Source organism: Lissotriton helveticus, chromosome 1_1, assembly GCF_964261635.1.
Source record: "Lissotriton helveticus chromosome 1_1, aLisHel1.1, whole genome shotgun sequence".
NCBI classification, from domain to species: Eukaryota; Metazoa; Chordata; class Amphibia; order Caudata; family Salamandridae; genus Lissotriton; species Lissotriton helveticus.
Window position 1 is genome coordinate 369,598,079 of NC_136057.1, and position 20,282 is coordinate 369,618,360.

The window sequence follows — 20,282 nt, forward strand, 5'->3', positions numbered from 1 at the left end:
AAAATAATAATAAATATCCCTTGTCTGAACTGCTGGGACTGAACCCCTGTGCACTGCATTGACTTGCAGTTCCCAAGGCCTGTTGGCTCTGCACTCCAGAGATGTTCAGGCTACAAGAAGCTCCATCCTCCAGCATCACTTCCCTCCAAGATCAGCATCCTCACTGCATCCTCTGCACCATGAGTCTTCATCCTTGTTGAGCTGCTCACGGTCCTCTTGCGACTCCTGTGGCTTCGGCTTGAGGGTCCTGCTGAGGGTCTTCTACTGCTTCAGTGGGCTCCCCTGCTTGCTCGTAGCCTGCTCTGACTCTCCAGCTATTGACGAGTCCCTTGGACCTTGCTGGTCCCAACGTTGCTCCTTCTTTGTTTTCCACACCAGTTGCGGCTACTTTTGCTCCCACCGGACACTGACAGCCTAGTCACCGACATCCAATGGAGGACAGCTCATGCATGCCTCCTGGTCTTCCTCAGCATCGCCTTGTCCTCACAGCTGCAGCGACAAAGTCTCCGTCGACTCTTCTGAACCTCCCGACATCAGTGGGAATTCTGTCTTTCTGCCTCCTGGTCATGTCCAAATGTCATAGACTCTGTCCCCTCTGCTTGCAGGTTCTTCACTTCCAGAATCCACCCTTGGATTCCACCGGACTGCTTCCTGAACTTCTCCAGAGGTATCTTCTTCCAAGTCTTCCATTGTCGTCTACGGAGGTTTCCGACGTCTCTTCACCCCTTTGAACCTGGCTTTCCTGGTGTAGGTAACCTGGTTCCCAGGGCATCCATGGGCAGGGTGGCTCTCTAACATTCCATCCTCCAAAGGAATTCTTTGGGGTCCTCTGGGAAGGGTCCTTCTTCTACAAAACTGCAACCTTGACTTCTCCAGGGACTTCCATTAGGCATGCGGCTTTGTTTCCACTCTGCATACAGCCTCCGTTAGGTTCCACGGTACTTACCTTGTGTGGTTCCTTGTGTCCCAGGCTCCTCTGGTTCTTCTGGTCCAAGTCCCGTTTTCTTGTGCATATCGCATTCCACTTTCTTAGTGTATTTGTTTGGTTTCCCCCTGGAGACCACTGTATTTTGTGCTACTTACCTTACTGCAATTGAAGTATTCCTGTATATTTTGTTGACATCTCCTGGTAGGAGATATACCAATGTTTTAGTGAATGTTGTGTATTAAATAGAAGTATTTTTATATCAACACTGTGTGGTTCTTTTTCATTTAACTTGCACTATAAGATTAAACTGGTAAAACAAGCTGCTTAACACTCCTTCAATGTAAGCCTGAAGGCTGCTTTCCACAGCTACCACATTGAGAGCTTTCTATGATTATTAAAGAACATTAAAATCAGTGGTGTAGCAAGGTGAGGTGGGAAGGGGCAGCCCGCTCCGGGTGGTTCGAGTTTTGAGGGTGGTGGCATCCTCTCCCTCCCTTACCTGCAGCGACGCGGGGCGGTCGGAGCAGGATTCGTTCACCAGCACTCATGCCCCCTCCCCTCTTACAGTTGCTGCAATCGGCAAAGGCTTGGACCACCACAGGCGGCAAAAGACCTAGCTATGCCACTGACTAAAATCACCATAAGGGTTGCCTGGATTAGTGCAAGGTGCACCACTTGAATAAGTGTGCATCATATACTAAGCCAGCCACCTACACTTGCATATTGTCTATTTTTGCATAAATCACGTTAGACTTGTGGGCCTCCCAAAGTTTTGTGTTGTTTTACAGGAAGTGTTACACTATGCAACCCACCCATTTCCATTTTTAATATTACTGTATTCATATTTGTTTGTGTTTTTTTTGACTTAACACATATTACCCAGTCAGGCTGGCATTACCCCAGGGAAGATAACTTGAGACAGGGCTACCGATATTCTCAGGGAGCTAATGGGCTCGCGGCAGACGATAGTTAAGAACTGAAAGGGAAAGTATCCCTCAGTCTAGAGGCGTCGGACCTTCCCCAGTGAAATGTAATGGCTCTATCTGTAACAGCAATAGAAACAAACTACAGAGACAAGACGAAAGAAGTAAACTGAGAGAGAAGATAGGAAAAAACATAAACTAAGGCGTCTTTTATTTTGTCTAATTTTCTGTAATTATGAGTGGTAGCCCTGACTTACCTTTGTTTATTTCCAGGGGCCTGGAAGTGGAGATCTCGGACGAAGAAGGATGAACTCCTCTTCAGCACCTAAGAACCAGGAAAACATGAGACAAGATGCATTATTAAGTGAGACTGATGAAGATTGTGATTAAGTAAGTAAGTAAGTAAGTATTGAATTTGTAGAGCGTGAACTAAGCCCAAGGGCGTCAAGGCGCTTATGCAAACTAAAGGAGGGATGCGGACCAAACAACATACTCATACTGAAATCTGTGGAAAGAGCCTGGTTTTTAAAGTTTTACGGAAGAGAGACTGAGACACCTGACTAGAAAGCTCTTCCGGGAGGGAGTTCCACAACCTGGCTGCAGCCAAGGAAAAGCCTCTACCTCCCCACCTGGACTTTTTAAACCTAGGAAGTATTAGCAGGTTTTTATCTGAGGAGCGAAGTGGTCTACTGAGAACATACTGCTAGAACATTGCCTTGATTCCCTCTGGGCCTGAGCCATAATAGGCATTATGAGTCAGCAGGGAGTTTTAAACAGGATCCTTTGGTCCAGAGGCAACCAATGCAGTGACCTAATGGAGGCGGGATATTCATCACCAGCCTGGCCGCAGCATTCTGCACCATCTGCAAACGTCGCACTAGACCCTTGTTAATGTCCAAAAAAAGGGCATTCCAGTAGTCCAGTCTGGACATTACCAATGCAACAACAGCCTGCTTGCGTGCTTCAAAACAAAGAAAATTAGCAATTTTTCTATGGATCATAATGATCCCAAAGCAGGTGGATACGGTCCTTCTGACCTGGAGGTCCAGAGAGACCGAATTATCAACAATGACCCCTGAATTATTTCCGTGTAAAACCAGACAGGGACAAGTACCAAGACTGTCTGGCCACCAGTCAGCAGATCTCCAATTTATTGCCGAAGAGCAGGACCTCAGTGGTACAAAAGGGGGTGGTAATGGACGGAGCATCTGAACCAATCAAACACTCAAACCCAGTCAACAGATCTGGGTTTAATCCATCACCGTTCTTTAGCCCACTCTGCCACCCCAGTTCAGACATGGCCATATGCAAAACAGTCCAGCCTGAACTGCCAAGCCATGCCTTCCCTGGACCGGAAACAAGCTTCCGAGGACCGGTTTCTGGCACTTCAGCCGTCTTCAGCCCGGCTTGCTTGAATCCAGTAGCAAAGTGAGCAAGGGACTCACGTCTGAGCATACCCTGCCAACTTATGGCAAACAAAGTGGTACAAAAGGGGGTGGTGATGGACGGAGCATCTGAACCAATCAAACACTCACACCCAGTCAACAGATCTGGGTTTAATCCATCACCGTTCTTTAGAGCAGGACCTCAGTCTTGTCTGTTTAATTTCATGAAGTTTTCCACCATCCAGGAGGAGACGGCCTGCATGCAATTCCTGAAATTAAGGGCAGAGTCCATTATTTGGGTGTCGTCCACATAGGACAACACCTCCAGCCCTAAGGATCTAACAACCTTTGCCAGTGGAGCAACATAGATGTTAAAAAGCGTTGGACTCGGGGAGGAGTCCTGAGGCACACCACATGATAAGGATTTAGAGGCCGAGTAGAATTGGCCAAATTTAACAGTCTGTGCCCTTTCACTAAGAAAGGAGGTAAGAAGCCTCAAAGCCGAGCCCCCGATCTCCTGAGTCGTTCAACCATCCTCACGGGAGACAGGGTATCAAAGGCAGCGGTATGGTCAAGTAGAACGAGCAGAGTGGTATGCCCAGCATCCACTTTAGTACGGATGTTATTAGAAACGGTGGTTGGTGCTGTTTCCGTACTGTGGTGGCTTCTAAATCTGTGTTGAGTGACATCAAGTAGTAAGTGAACCTTTAGGTAAGTACTAAGATGGGAGTTAAGGTAGGTCTCCAAAATCTTAGTTGGGACCAACAGTAGGGAGATCGGTCGATAATTTTTCATAATCTAAGAGAGTTCTTAAACAGAAATAAACATACTAAACACAACAGGCTGTATGTAGACCGATTTGTTACTGAACCAGTGATAACCAACAGTTTACAAATCCACAGGTGCAGTTCGTAATAAGTCAACAACAATTCCTAGAGGAGGTATGGATAATCACTGAAACAATCTAAGTGTTGGTGGAAATATATAGCAGGTATTATTCAAACAGAGCAAAAGCACACCATCACACACACCCTCTACCTCCCTTCTAGTTCAATACCAACTATCAACTCCACTACTTTGTACTTTAGAGTGTTACAGGGTTACCTCCCGAATAGCATCCAATCACAGCAACACCTGATCCCTGTACGCAATACATTATGATACATCACAATCAAGAAAAAAATTTGATCTTCACCAAAATACTAAGCTGCATTGACAACACTGGACAATAACATCACAACTACATAAAATAGGTGTTTTATTATGGTTTATATCCTTGATCATACAACAATCCTATTTTACATATTCTTTTAACTGTACCGGCAGCGAATGAGAATGTACGCTCTCATTTCCTACAACCAGCTACAATTGGCCCTACCTTCCACAGTTTTCTCACAAATCGTACCACACTGTTGAGAACTAAATTATTACTCCACAAGCTTCTTAGGTTTTACGGTGGAAATAAAATGATTTCCTTCTAGGACACAACATTCCTTGTGCACCCTTGTGCATGTTCATTATCACAGGCCCTCATTTCCTTCGCTTTGTGCTGGTATGAAATTGATAGGTATATCCCCTGTAATTCCTCTTCACCTTACAGAAACACTTCTAACAATCCACCTTCACTCTATTCATACCAACACACTATCTACAAACGCCGTTATGCCTGGTTTGCACCTCTATAAAGACACTAGAAACGCACAGGCGTAACACAGGCCCCAGCAGTGCGGGGGGCCCCCACGCACCAGGGGGCCCCCTCAGCACAGTGCTCCAGTCTGAGAGCTCCTGATTAAATGAAATTAAATTAAATGAAAAGGTGATTTATAAAGCATGGTGGCTGCCCTCAGGCGTCCTAGCACTAAGTAAACAGCAACTTGCAGATGAGACAACTGAAGACATTGTTTATTCCGATTTTTTAAAAAGGAAAGTTTTTAGATGTTTGCGTAATAGGAGTAGGTTGGGCTCGGATCTCAGGTGGAGGGGGAGGGAGTTCCAGAGCCTGGCTGCGTTATATGAGAATAGCCGGCCTCCGCATCTGGATCTTTTGATCCTAGTGACTGTGGCGAGGAAGGAGGAGGCTGAACGGTGGTAGGGGATAATTAGGGAGTGATTGATAGCAGCCCCCGTTTTCCAGAATGCTCGGTGTGAGATACAAAGGGTCTTGAAGTCGATTCTCTCCCTGACTGGGAGCCAATGAAGGCTTTTTAGACCGGGCTTGGCTGAGAGGCGACGGGGGATCTGAAGCAATGTTCGGACAGCACAGTTTTGTATGATCTGGAGCTTATCTAGGGTGGTTTGAGGGGCTCCTAGATAAAGGGAGTTTCCAAAATCAAGACGGGATAGGAGTAGACCTTGGATCATGATCTGTCTTGCCTGAAAGGGCAGAAGGGGAAGGATCTTCCGGAGAAGCCTGAGAAGCCCGAAACACATAGCTGAAATTTTGGTTGCCTGGCAGTTGAAACTGAGGGATTTATCCAGCCAGATGCCAAGGCTCTTTATAGTGTCTTTAGGTGTGGGGGGGGCCAAGACAGATGGGCCAGAGTGAGTTGATTGTGGATCAACTCACTCTGTTCATATTTCATCTTTGGGATAACCCTATTGCAGTTTGGCACATCAAAAGCTGATGTTTCATGCACATACAAACAAACAAAGCTGGTGACCTCGAGAACTGATTTTGTGGGTGGCAGAATGTAATTTTGTAGTGCGATACCATCCAAATTGACAATCATAGGACATCAACATGCTGGAGCAACCCGCTAAACCAAAATAATTTTACTCTGCCCTCTTAAGTTTGCCATGTGTTTGACTCTACAACCTTGGTAAGGTCTCCCTCCAACCTTTTGCCTTCTCCCTCCTGTTTGCTGAAATTCGTTTTTGTTGTCATCGACTATGCAATTTATCATTGTTAACCAGTGTTAAAGTGCTTGTGCTCTCCCATTCAAAACCCTATTGGCGCATTTAATTTACTTTAAGTCCCTAGTACAGTGGTACGACATTTGCCCAAGGCCTATACATTAAATGCTACTGGTGGCCCTAAGCACTTTTTGTGCCACCCACTAAAGTAACCCTTTAAAAACATTTCTCAGGCCTGCCATTGCAGCTTGTGTTCAGTTTTAAATTGTCAATTTGACCTGGCAAAATAAACATTTTGCCAGGCTTAACCCCCTCTTTTTAATACATATGTCACAACTATTACACCCCTATTGTAAGCCGTTAACAGACCACAGGGCATGGTACATTGTATTTGAAAAATAAGACACTTGGTTTTAAGCTTTACATGTCCTGGTAGTGAAAAATTCCCAAATCCATTATTGACTACTGTTTGGCTTACCTCTTCCATTAGGGTTACCTTATTATATTTAATAAGTTCTAACTTTGAATTGGGAACAGGTAAAAATGTCATGTTTGGACTCTAAATTAATTGTAATTTAAAATCCTCTTTAATGGTAAAGTTGGATTTTAGATTACAATTTTGAAAATGTCACTTTTAGAAAGTTGAAAACAAAAACAAGGGTATGTCATGTGTAACAGAAACAACGGTTCCAGCGGAAAGTTAGGCTAATCTATAATAATAATCAAATGCACAATCGCAAAAATGGGTTAAGGTGATGTCAGAAAGAAAGAGGTCCTTGCAGACTTTATGTTCACATTAATTCTTTTAATCAGATTTGTAAAATTCAAATTGATATATACAGACTAAGAAAAATCAATAGTAATTTTGTGTCCCCAAGTGAAATGGAACCATAAAACAAACCGTGAAAAACATGTAACGTGTACAGCTTGGGTTCCACAATTTTTTAAAAAGGCGACCAAAGATTAACTTAGTAATGATTCCAGCTTCTGTGTACAATAGTCAGAGCTTTTAAACTGGTCAAATACAGTCAACGGCGTGTAGACCCTTTAACAGTGCAGGGTCTCTTCAGGACCAAGGGCTATGGGGACAATCTAATGGCGATTGTTCATCCTCGTGAGACAGTGAAATAAGTGAGAGAGGAAAAGGCAATACTCACACGGGGACCCGGTCGGGTGCCCCGTATGAGAGATGAACTGGTGGACTGACAGTCTAAATCATAGGTTGCTCAATCGTGGTAGATGGCAGAAGTACATGACCCCCACTTAGTGTAGTAGTGATGGTGCAGATTCTTCAATTTCATTGAACCAGCCACGGGACCAATCCTGCCACGGGGATAGTGTTACTCTTTGGTATGAATCTGTCAATTCAAACTGCTCCGGTCGTCTGCCTGGTTACAATGACTTAGAATTAATGTGAACATAAAGTCTGCAAGGCCCTCTTTCTTTCTGACATCACCTTATTGTGATTGCTATTGGGCATTTGATTATTATTATAGATTAGCCTAACTCTACTGGAACCATTGTTTCTGTTACAATTTTAGAAAGTTGTCATTTTCCTTCCGTAAACTTTCTGAGGCCTTCTAGGAGTTTCCAGCTGCCTGGTCCTGTTCATTGCTCCCCCACCAGGAATGCATATTGGGCCCAGACAGTGAACAATAGGACCTGGATGTAGCTGAAAGAGGGCAATCAAGCCAGGAAGGGAGGTGTTGAGCTATCCCCTGCCCCACTTACATTTCAGAGGTCAGTCTCCAGCACACCCACAAAGTAACTTGACACCAGCCTTTTGTCACCCTAGACTTGATGGAGCCTGGGCAGGTGAACAAAGAGGAAGGAAGGAACATTCCAGAACCAGATGTGACGAAGACTAAAAGTTAACCCCACTTCAAAGGGTGGTATTGGACATTCTGAGCCACTCATCAGTACACTACTCAACCTGTGGAAGTATTCAGGACTGCCCTGTACTCCAAATGACTGCCCTGCTGCTTTAGAGCTGCCTTGTTTCTCAGAGCACCTCTCTGCTGCTCCCAGAGGATTGCCTTGCTGCTTGTAGCTTGCCTTGTTTTCCAGAGGAATGCCTACTGCTTGAGGCCTACCTTTTTCTTCAGAGGACCCCCCCCCTCCCTTGCTGAAGGAAAACTGAACCATCACTTTGTTCCCAGGAAGACCTGAGTGACTCCAAGGGTCAGTTGGCTGATCTTCTTTTCTGAGCTACAGGGACACAGCAAGCTTTAGAGGTCTTCCCGCAATAGGCCCTGCCCGAGCCCTGCTGTGGCTTTTGTTGGAGTGAGTTCCTGATCCCCAAGAGGTGCCTCCCAAGGCCCTGAACCCTTGGCTGGCATCAATGGAGTTCCTCTTGTGAAATCCTGAAGTTCTGAACTCTGAGTGCCGGGCTTTGAGAAGGTAATTTTTTTCAGTGGGACTAACCTGGTCGAGGTATCTAGCCCATAATCCATCAGGTCGGCATGAACTTTGTCTCCGTCTAGTGCAATAAGATACCCACAGTTAGTGGTTTCTGCTTCTTGGCGCTATTTTCACTTATTATCTCTTGTTTTACTGATTGGATTTTTGTTGTGTTGATCTAATTTAATTTATTACATTTTAATCTATATTTCTAAATTCACGTAGGATATCTCGTGTTGTGTGTTTACTTTATTACTGTTTGTGAGCTGCATAAATACTAAGTTAAGCTTGCCTGCTTTTTTGCCAAGCTACTAGAAGGTTAAGCACAGGCTAAGTTAGTAACTTTTGTGGTTCGCCCTGATGCGGGTTGTGGTTGTTGCTTGAGTAGGGTCTTCACCCCCTCAATCGATAACCCAATGTCTTACACAATGCAACTGACGTTACTTTCTTTGTGGTGTGGTTCTATTGTAGTTGAAGGGAAGGCTCTTCGTACAAAAGTATGGAGCTACTCAGGGAGGAGTTACATTAGGTATTTCATGGTAGACCTTAGGATACAGCAACAGCAGGGAGGTCCTGTCAGGGCTCCATTCCTCCTTCCTGCAACTGTTTCTTCCCTAGCTTCCATCCACACAAATTCTGCATTACATCATTGACTCTCAGTATTTGAGACTCCAGCCTAAACATTCAGGGAATGCAAACACACAGGAAACTAAACACCTCCTTTTCGTATAGACAACAAAACAGTCCATTATGTTTGCACATATCTTCCATTTATTTTGATCTTCTCTGCCACTTCATGTATGCATGCTTGACAATTCCCCACTGATTTGGCTGTTGTACTGGCCTGCTGAAGGGTCAAATACCTACCCAACCACAGACTCTTTTGCTTTTTACAATCATAACATTGTGCAATTACCTGACTGCGTACAATTTGCTTCCTCATTGCCCTTTCACATGTTGTGCATGTGTGTTTAGCTTTGTTTGTTTGATGACGTCAACCCCTCGTTGATGGTGTCTACAATCACTAACCTTTCTTCATGTTAGGACAAAGCATGTGAGCCTTCGTGTTGGCCTGTAGAAATCTGTCTGCCATCATAACATCAAGAGAGGATGGTCCTAGTGTGAAGCCCTGGATTTCCTGTTAAGACAAGTCGCATCTTAAATCAATCAATCAATCAATCAAGGCTTGGTAAAGCCCAACTACTCACCTATGAGTGTCTGAAGGTGCTGGGGGCAGGTGGGGAGCCCGGTCTGTCTAAGTGCTGGGGTCATTCGAAGAACCAGGTCTTGAGGTCATTAACTGGGGTAGTGTGGGAGATAGTCTGAGGTGGAGGGTAGGGTGTTCCAGGTCTTGGCAGCGAGGAAAGAGAAGGACTTTCCTCCGGTTCTGGTCTTACGGATCCATGGGACGGTGGCCAAGGTGATCTGGGCAGATCGGAGGTGTCTTGTTGGTGCATGGAAGGAGAGGCGGCTGTTCAGGTATGCTGGGCCGGCGTTGTGGAGGGCCTAGTAAGCGTGGGTGAGGAGTTTGAAGGTTATTCTTCTGTCTGCCAGGAGCCAGTGAAGTTCACAGAGGTGTTGAGTGATGTGGCTGTGCCGGGGGTGGTCAAGGACCAGTCTGGCTGCGGCGTTCTGGACATTCTGGAGCTTGCAGAGTTTTTTTTGGGTACCGCCGGTTTAGATTGTGTTGCCGCAGTCGAGTCTGCTGCTGATGAGCGTGTGAGTGACGGTCTTTTTGGATTCAGTGGGGATCAATCTGAGGTGCTTTCGCAGCACGCAAAGGGTATTGAAACACGCAGAGGATACTGAGTTGATCTGATGGTCCACAGTGAGTGATGCGCCTAGTATGATGCTGAGGTTTCGAACATGATCCGTCAGGGTGGGAGGAGTTCCTAGCGCAGAGGGCCACTAGGTATCGTTGCATGCGAACGGGGTGGATCCCAGGAAGAGGACTTCTGTCTTGTCTGAGTTGAGCTTAAGGCAGCTGTTTTTCATCCAGGTGACAAGCAATTTCATCCCTTTTTGGAAGTTGTGCCTGGTGACGTTTGGTTCATTGGTGAGAGGGAGGATCAGCTGTGAGTCGTCGGCAAAGGAGAGGAGGTTTAGTCTGTTGTTACCACTGATGGTTGCGAGGGGGGCCCAGTAGACGTTCAAGAGGGTGGGGCTGAGAGAGGAACCCTGGGACACTCCCCAGGTGGTCTCTGTCAGTTCCAAGAGGTATTTGTGAAGTATGACCCATTGTGTTCTGCCTGTGAGGAAGGATAGGATCCAGTTGAGGGCCTTGTCACGGATGATGGCGTTGTGGAGTCTAGTGGTTAGGGTGCGGTGGGAGATGTTGTGGACTGCTGCAGAGAGGGTCAGGAGGATGAGAGCCGTGGTTTTGTCCTGGTCGAGAAGGGAGCAAATGTCGTCGGTAGCGGCAAGGATGTGGTCTCGGGGTTGTGATTGCTTCAGAAACCACATTGGGAGATGTCCAGGATGTAGTTTGTTTTATTGAAGTCGGCTAGTCGGTTGTTGACAGCTTTTTCTATGACTTTGGCTGGGAAGGGGAGCAAGGAGATGGGCCTGAAGTTTTTAAGGTCTGCCAGGTCCGCAGAGGATTTCTTTAGTAGGGGGTTGATTTTGGCATATTTCCAGTCGTCGAGGAAGGAGACTGTGTCGGTGGTTCAGCGTAGCTCGGGTGCGATGGCGGCTCTGTAGAAGATGCAAAGCGGGCAGGGGTCCTATGGTGCTACGAAGTGGATGCTTTTCCTGGTCTTTAGGGTGTCGTCCGTAGTGACTGGGGTCCAAATGAGCAGAGCCTGTTGGGGGAAGAGGTTGCTGGTGTGTTGGGGTGGTCCTGGTTGATCTTTGGTGGAAGAAGTTGCTGAGTCTGTTGCAGAGGTCTTGGGAGAGTGAGACTTCTGTTGTTTCGCTGTTGGGTTTGGTGAATTCCTTGATGATGGTGAAGAATTCTTTGCTGTTGTGTGCATTGGTGTTGATTCTGTCTTGGAGGTCCTTCTTCCTTGTGTTTTTGATGAGGTGGTGGTGTGCAGTGGTGGCTGCTTTGAAGGCAGTGTGGGCTTGTGGTCCCTCCATGTCTTTTCGAGTCGTCTGCAGGAACGTCTGTATTCTTGGAGAGCAGGCGTGAACCAGCTTGCTTTCTTCATGTGTGTACGTTGGCTTTCTTGAGGAGGACCAGGGTGTCAGCGCAGTTTGCGATCGATTGGTAAGGTAGCGTGCTGCAGTAATGGCGTCGGAGGTTGATGGTGGTGAGGTGCTGTTGAGGGCGGTGGTGAGCTGGTCCTCGGTGACCTTGTTCCAGCTTCTGTGGGGGAAATGATTGGCGTGCTTGGGTGTGGTGGATTTGTTGAAGGAGAAATGGGTACAGTGGTGGTCTGTCCAGAATAATTCTGTGCTGTGGCTGTAGGAGATGCTGTTTCCTGCGGCGAAGACGGTGTCGACTGTGTGCCCTGCTGTGAGCGTTAGGGCAGTAACTAGCTGTTTCAGTCCTACATTGGCGAAGTTCTCTAGGAGAGAGGGTGCTTGGATCTTTATGATTGTCCAGGTGGAAGTTGAGGTCTCTGAGTAGGATGTAGTCTGTGGATGTGAGGGCCTGGGGTGTGATGAGTTCGATGATGATGTCAGTAAATGGAGCACAGGGGCTGGAGGTTTGCAGATGAGGGTGCTACAGAGGGTGATTTTCGGGTTGGTCTGTATCTGGAAGTGTAGGTGCTCTATATGGGTTGTGGTGTCATCTGAGTGGGTAGTCAGGTGGAGGGTGCTTTTGTGGACGATGGCAATGCCTCCTCTGGGCTGGTTCGGGCGGTCCTTGCGGATGATCTTGTAGCTGATGGCGATGTCTGGTGCTGACCTGGCGTCTGTCCAGTTTTCCGTAAGGAAGGCGACATCAGGTGAGGCGGCGCCGAGGAAGTCCCAGAAGTCTGTGGCGTGTTTGTGGAGGGATCGTACATTGAAGAAGATGAAGTTGAGCGGTTTGAGTGCAGTGAGGGTTGGTTGGGTGATGGAGCTGGGGTACGGAGGTGGGTGAAGGTGCGGCAGCAGTGAAGGCAGGAGAGAGGGCTAGGGGTGTTGTTCAGCATCGAGAGCAGACAGTTGTTGTTGCGTCTGGGGTTGAGATCGTGGAGGCTGCTGGAGTTGTAGCGGAGGCGGTTTAGGAGGCCTGGGTTCCTGGCGCTGGGTGTGGTCGGAGCACGGACGTGCGCAGTCGGGCTTGCTTTTGGCGGGCTAGCAGCGTGGCCGCACACCGACCGCTATTAAGTAGGGTGGGCGGATCCGCTGGGAGGCGGGAAGCATGGAACTGCACAATGGAATGAGGAGGGGCTGCAGGGGCAGACACTGCATGAAAAGGGTGAAGGAGGTGTGGAAGAAAACAAAAAAGGGACCAGAAAATAGAAACAGGAAAAAAAGAGAAACAGGCAAAAACTGAAAAAAGGCACAGAGAAGAAGAAAAGGAAGGGAAGAAAGACAGAGGGTAGAACAACAAAAGAGCAGACTGCTCTCCCACTGGACCACCAGGGATGAGGCGAAGGCGGGAGCCTGCGGGTGGAGGAGGGCCTCGAACACCCTGACACAGAGGTCAGAGCGCGCTCTGGGCAGCACTTAGCTGATGGAGCTGCATAGGAGGAAAGCAGTTTCACTGACTACGTCAGTGGGCTTGCTCTTCTTGCTGCACAGCGGGCGCCATTAAGGAGGGGGAGGGCGGGTCAGCTGAGAGGCAGGAAGCAGGGAACGGGAAGGGCACAATGGAGGGCGGGAGGGGCCGTGGGGTCAGAAGCGGCGGGAAAAGGTCGCAGGAGGTGCAGGGGAAAAGAAAAGGGGGCACAGAAAAAGGAAACAGTTAAAAAGGAAAAACAGGAAAACAGGCAAAAACAGAAAAAAAGGCACAGAGAAGGAGAAAAGGCAATAGGGAAAAAAAAGGCAGAGAAGAAAGACAGAGGGCAGAACAGCAGAAGATCGATATGCTGTCCCACTGGACCACCAGGGATGAGGCCCAGGCGGGGAGCCTGCGGGTGGAGGAGGGCCTCGAACACCCTGACACAGAGGTCAGAGCGCTCTCAGGGGCAGCACTTAGCTGGTGGAGCTGTGCAGGAGGAGAGCAGTTTCACTGACTAGGAGGGTGTGAGCAGAAACCCATTGACAAGTATACCAGCCATGCACAATGGTCTGACATCAGCGGACAGGTATCTAGCTTTTGTAGATGTTGAAGGAACAGATTTTACCCAGAAGACTAATCACGAGTGGCTCTGCCTGGCCTTTCACTGCTTTTCCCAACTCTTGGATGTCTCTGGAACCTGCCCAGGTCAATGTAGCCCTCTCCAGGTGAGCTCTTCTCACAACAGCCAAGCTTATGGTGCAATGCGTTGAACTGAAGTGTCTTGTAATTGCATTTATATATCTCTGATGAAGCTCTAATGCTCATTTACTTACAGATGGCATGCTACACGGTGGAGAGTACTTGGTTGGAAGAGTGCTGAATTTGTCTAAGGACTATGAAGGAAGCATTTGGGTCTTGTAACTGTGTGGCCAGAGCAGTGTTTTGGTCTCGTCGTACACTGTAGAGACAAGGGGTGGGATGGCGCAAAGACGAGTGAGACCTCGAACACTTGAAATTTAGATTACTAGATTGCTGCGTCTACTTGAGTTAGTATCTATGAAACCTACCCATGAGCAACACAGGAACAACATCACTTATGAACATGCCGTTTGATGGCTCCTGTCTTTTCAGGGACAAGACTGATTTGGCGTTGGAGCGCTTTAAAGACAGCAGTGCTATAACCAGGTTCATGGGCCTTTTCCGGCCCCTGGTCAACCCCAATCCGCCTTTCCCTCTTTTCATGACCACGGAAGAGGCTTCCAGCCGAGGATGTTGTACACACAGGCCTCGTGAGTCAGGCAGCCAAAGGTTGAGCCAATCCCCTCAACCCCCAGCTATAGCCTTTACACCCTTATAGTTTGCTCTCATGGGCACCCAGTGGGAGGCAGGACATGCTATCACTTGACCCACCGGAAGACTATAACATCAGACTGATGGGTTCTTCACATTGTCCGAAGGGGCTACTGCCTTCCCTTTGTGACTTTCCCTTCTGTGCCACCTGCCTGCGACAGCCTGACGGAACACCATCTTACCTTGCTCTGCCAGGAAGTGACGCCTCTCTTGGCCAAGGAAGTCATAGAGAAGGTGCTGACGTCCGAAGTAGGTAGTGGTTCCTATTCTGGCTAGTTTCTGGTACCCAAGAAGGTCAGAGGCTGCCTTCCTATCCTAGCCCTGACCTGCCCTTCAAGAAGAAGTTCAAAAGGCTCACACTCTCGAGTCTTGTCTTGAATGGTAGTGTTGAACGAGCAGGACGCACATACATCCACGTTCCTGTCTTGCCTGCCCACAGGCATTACATGTGATTCACAATTGGCCGCGAGCACTTTCAGTTCACTATGCTCCCCTTTGGCCTCACCAGCACCCATTGGGGGTTCACCAAGGTGATGAGGGTGGTTGAAGCTCATCTGCGGAGGTCTGGTATGCCAGTCTTCCCCTAGCTCTACAACTGGATGTTGAAGACGGGCTCGCCCCAGGCTGGTGTCTCCCATCTCCACATTACGGCGGACCTCCTGCATTCTCTGGGGTTCACTATCAATGTGCCAAAGTCACACCTACCTCCCTCTCAGATGCTCCTTTTCATCGGAGCTATTCTGGACACGGTGTGGTTTCTGGCTTATCCTCCCGAACCATGAGTACAAGATATTTGGGCTATGATGCAGATGTTTCAGCCTCTATCCTGGATTTCCGTGAGACTGACTGTGGGTGCTGGGTCTCATGACCTCCTGTATCCTGCTCCAGGGACATCTCTTCTACATGGTCCAGATCTCCGAGGGAACTGCACAAGATCTGAAGTGGTGGTTAACGAACAGTGATTGGATAAGTGATAGCCCCTCTCCCTTCCCCAACCAGATCTGACAGTAGGGATAGATGTGTCTCTCCTGGGATGGGGCGGCCATCTGGGAGAGGTGAAGGTCAGAGGCCTCTGGTCTCTGGCGGAATCCTGACTCCATATCCACCTTCTGGAGCTCCAGGTGATCTGGCTGGCATTGAAAGCCTTGTGACCCTTCATCAAAGGAAGGCTAGTGCAGGTGTTCACGGACAAAACCACTGTAATATGGTGCCTATTAAGTGGGCCTGCGTCTCTGGACATAGCTGGAACAGCATGGCATTTCCCTGGTGGTCCAACACCTGGTAGGCTCTCTGAACGCCTTGGAAGACCAACTCAGTCGTAGATGTTTAGCAGAACACGAATGGTGAGACACCATCCTGAGGTGATGCAAGGTCTCTTTCCACAGTGGGGAGATCCTTGGTTGGAGCTTGATGCCACCACCAAGACCTCTCAACGGCAGCAGTTCTGCACGCGCAAGTTTCCAAGGCGGCTATTGCTCGGATTCACTTTTTGTCTTGAGTAGAGTTCAGACCTCCTGTGCGCCTTAACGCCCATGGCCGTCACTTACCCAGCCAGACATCGGACACTGTTTTTCCCACGTCTCCCCGTTGTGCCTACTACACCCTCCCCCTCCTCTTCCCTCCATTATCCTCCGTCTACCTCCCCTATTGCTTCCTTCTCTCCCCTAATCTTCCCTCCTCTTGCTTATTTTTTTCCTCATGTTTATGCTATGCTTTTGTACTCATGTAATTCCTGTTACTATGCTCCAGTAACTGACGTAACTTTGTAACCATGCTCAGAAACAATGTTTCTTCCTCATGTAAAGCGCTCTGATACCTCCTGGTCTAGCCAGCGCTTTATAAAACTCAATAAATAAATAAATAAACCTATTGCTAGCAGCCAATACATAATTGTCGAGACAGTGTTTTTGCAAAAAAGTAAAAGTACTTTTAAAACCCAACCCAATACATAAATACCAGAGGGCAACAATATGGTACACAACTATCAAGGGCATATCAATGCATTAAATGGGCTGTCACGGTCCCCCCCAAAAATTAATCTCGTAATCAGCAAAGCAGCAGTCTGTGTCTTATACAAAGATCACTCAATGCACGTAATAAGGATGATACGAAAGAGGTCGAGCTGAGCCAGTGCTTCGACTTGATGCAAGATCCAAAATATGAGCTGAGACCGAGACTGCTTCACAGACTGTACATGCAGCAGAAGTTAACTTTGTATACAGTCTTCAAATACTTTTGGAAAAACTTTTCGAGTACACTGGGCTTCATCTGGCTCTTTCTATACAAAAAGCTGAATAAGACATAAACGGAGTATTTGGTTGGAGCAATTCTTGTCATCCCACCCTCCTCACAGTGCCATAGTCTACCATGTGCCACATCAGGGAGTGCCTGACAACACACCAAGTTGAAAAAATGCTGTCCTAAGAAACAAATGATACTTTTACTACATTGACAGAGCAACATTTCTAATATTTGGTATAACTGCATCACACCTTTCGACATTACCTATGAGGAATAGCTACAAGTAAGACAGCGTTTCAAATCTGACTTATTTTTCACCATCAAACTTTGGCCCACAGCAAGAGAAAAAATACCAGAAAAAGAAAGAGAAAGATACGAAAATAGTATCAGAAGGAGAAAGTAGGATTTAAAAAGAACTTCCAAGAGTGAAAGAAAGTGTAGGGTGCAGTGGAATCAAGACTAAGCAATCTTGGTATTTGGCAACAACATAATTCGGCATCTCCCATGGAAAGCTGCTGAGAAAAACTTTGGGTCCTTTCAATTATTATTGTTATATTTTTAATTAAGCAAGTGGTTAGTGGATAGCAATTGCTTTTGTTTCAGCTTCAGGAAAACATGCATTCATTGTGCCCTAGCTAGTATTGAGCACAAGACTGAGTATTTGAGATGCTTGACCTGGTGAAGCAAGCGCTTAATTTCAGCAGGTGGTTTGCGGTGCTTGGCATTGGCAACACCAGCGCTTGTGACAGTCTGCCAAAAGGTGGAGCTGTCTGGCTTATTTAGAGATGACCACAACAACAGCTAGTTATTAATTCAATATTCATTAAAACTGACTACTACCTGATGCTCAAGCCATTCTTATAGCTTTGTGGGCTTGAAATAGTCCAAATTGTCTCGCTTGTAGGTGTGTGATGGTTAGTAGTTGTGTTGTTACTATCATTGGCAGCATGGCAGGGGCAAGGTGTTGTGCAAGCTGCATTGGCCTCCTGATGAGAGCCCTGGCACTTTTAATTTTTACAAATTAAGCACTTGGTGAAGCAGTGTTGTTTTTTTTTTTTTTAAAAACCTTAATTGAAAGACACGTAGAAGTACAAGCGCAGGCCTACAACCACAGGGGCCGGCCGCAAAAGCAGGAGAGTCAAAAAGAGGCAACATCAATGCGTACAATAGAATGAATACAGGATAGACGTGAAATAAAGACGTTAAACAGTCAGCGCCAGGATAAAAAAGGTTTCATTTTACATTTTATAGAGGAGGCAGCAACCATATCTACCGGGCGTCACGCAACATATACAGAAAACGAGGGGGGGGGGCGGGAGGGAGAAGCCCCCCACGCAATCAAATAACCCTAGTAGGGCGAAGCCCAAAGACATCCCACGCCCAGCAAAGGTTCAAAAATAAAGGACAAATGTCAGCAAACAAATAACGTGGACGCCACATGTACAGCCTTCCCGCCCCGGAAAAGGAGAAAGTGCGGACACGTACGAAACAAAGGAGTGAAAACAAAGGGACATAGCCCACCCCCTGAAAAAGCAAAAAGGGACCATAGAATAAAACAAACTAAAATAACAAACACCCCCCCCACCCTACATCACTGTAATGGCTACGGCCTACCCCACTAAACAGCGTGCCTGTCGCCCAGAGTCACCCGAAATATAGAAGAAAGAGAAAGGGAATAATAACAAAGAAAGAGAAAGAAGAAAGAGAGAGAAGGAGAGGAAAAAGAAGGACAGGAGAGGAGAGGAGCCAGCGATCGAAACATGGAATACTACCCCACCCGCAACAACGGATCACCAATCGAGGTCGAAAAGGACATTGAAAAAAGCCCACACAAGGATGAAAAACAAGAACTAACCAAAATAATGAGGCCTGGAGATGCCATTTAAAAGGGTCCCACAGGTACTCCGGCACAATCACCCCTGTCCACTTTTATGAAGAGTCGAGCTTCCAGACCCCGCCACGGCCGAAAAGCAGAATGATACAGTGGGTCCATACCAGTCCAGGAAGGCCAGTGGGATCTCCGCAAAACACCGTCCCGGCCAACAAGAAGCAACCAGGAGAACTCGGCAGCAGTCAGAATGCAAAAGTACCTCAACGATCCACGTGGCCAAGCACAATATCTGGGCTGTCCAGCACGAAGCAGAGAAATCAGGATGTAGGAAACACTGCAGCATCGGCACCGGGTCCACATGATCCCATAGAATCAAACACCCAGCTGGAGATCCCAGCACAGCAGCCGGAGAAGTTGCAACCATTACAATTCGGGAAGACGACACCGCGTCACAAAATGGCAGAGCAGCCATGGCGGAGATCCGCGACTCCAAGTCTCGGCATTTCAAGGACAGGTCGATCCCCAGAGCAGCCAGGGCAGACAAGACAGCACTCCGAGTAGGGGCCGCCCGAATCAAACGAGGGCTGGAGAGAACAAATGCAGCAACTTCCCTGTCTCCAGGAGAAAGACTCTCCGAGGGGCCATCCGCCATCTTAAGCACAGCGCCCGCCGCCATCATCGTGGGCGCCTCCAAGTCCACCAGGAGCACCGGCGGCCCCAGGGCACACAACCGATCCGCGGCGGATGGCGCTCGGCAGAGAAAGGAGAGTCACCAGAAGAACGGGCGTGCTCCCCACAACACTCGGGGGGAGCCCAGCACCGGACCCCGGGCGGGACAAGCAACAGGAGTGGGCTACCCACTTGAGGGGTGCCGGACAGCACGGCTTCTCTTCTTCGGGCCGGCAGGCAATCGGACATACGGGGTGGCCCACCCGCGGGGGTGGGTCCGCTCCAGGGCTTCCGGCCCGCGGCTCTCAGGCTCCCAGCATCGGGTCTCTCCACCGGTTCCGGACCGCCGGTACTCCGAACATCTCCGGGCAAGCACAGCACTCGAGGCCCCGGCGTCAGGGCCGGGAAGGCCAGCAGGGCAACAAGGGCAGAACGCCGAAATGACTGCACGCCAGAGCCCCGGACAAGGATGGTAAGTGAAGGCTCTTCCTTGGTGACCAAATTCGGAACACCCCGAACAGGATGAAATACAGGATAGGTGGCGGGGAGGAAGAAATCACGGAGCGAGGCGGTTATGCGACTGTTCCGATCGCCATCTTGGCTCCTCCCCCCTGAGGCAGTGTTGTTGATGATTTCCATGTAGGCGAGACTGGTCGTAACAAGTGATCAGTGTGTATGTGTGCAGAGGTCTTGTGGAGGCAGGTCATGGTCTGCTGTGACTACATGTCTGTAGGTGACTGTTTGACCCTTTGTGGGCCTTTAGCTACTTCATGTGTGCTGCTGTAAGTGAAGAGTAAAAGACACTTGAGTTGGTGCAATCTCTGCACCATCTAGTGTCTTTGGCCTGTGAACAATGTATAGGCAAGACTCGGACAAGTAATGTTAATAAAAAATCCATTTAGAGATGTGAGCAAGACTTCTAACATAGTGTTTCGTGCCCTGTAGAGCATGACAAGGTGCTTGATGGGTCACATATAGTTACCCACTTGCTGTGTAAAAGTGTCTACAGCACACCGGATTGAAAGGCCTACTTGTGCCTAAGTGTCATTGCCTGCTAGTAAAGGAGACTTATCCGAGGGATGCTGCAGCCACCACCGAGCTAAAG

General features: G+C 48.0%; 1 long non-coding RNA gene across 1 annotated transcript in view; it reads right to left on the reverse strand.

Annotated features, from left to right (window-relative positions):
• Window positions 1–20,282, reverse strand: part of LOC144809083 (uncharacterized) — a 119,343-nt gene that overhangs the window by 42,410 nt on the left and 56,651 nt on the right. The window contains exon 2 of the long non-coding RNA XR_013606861.1: window positions 2,109–2,176. This is a non-coding gene — a long non-coding RNA (uncharacterized LOC144809083). The remainder of the gene's footprint in view (window positions 1–2,108; window positions 2,177–20,282) is intronic.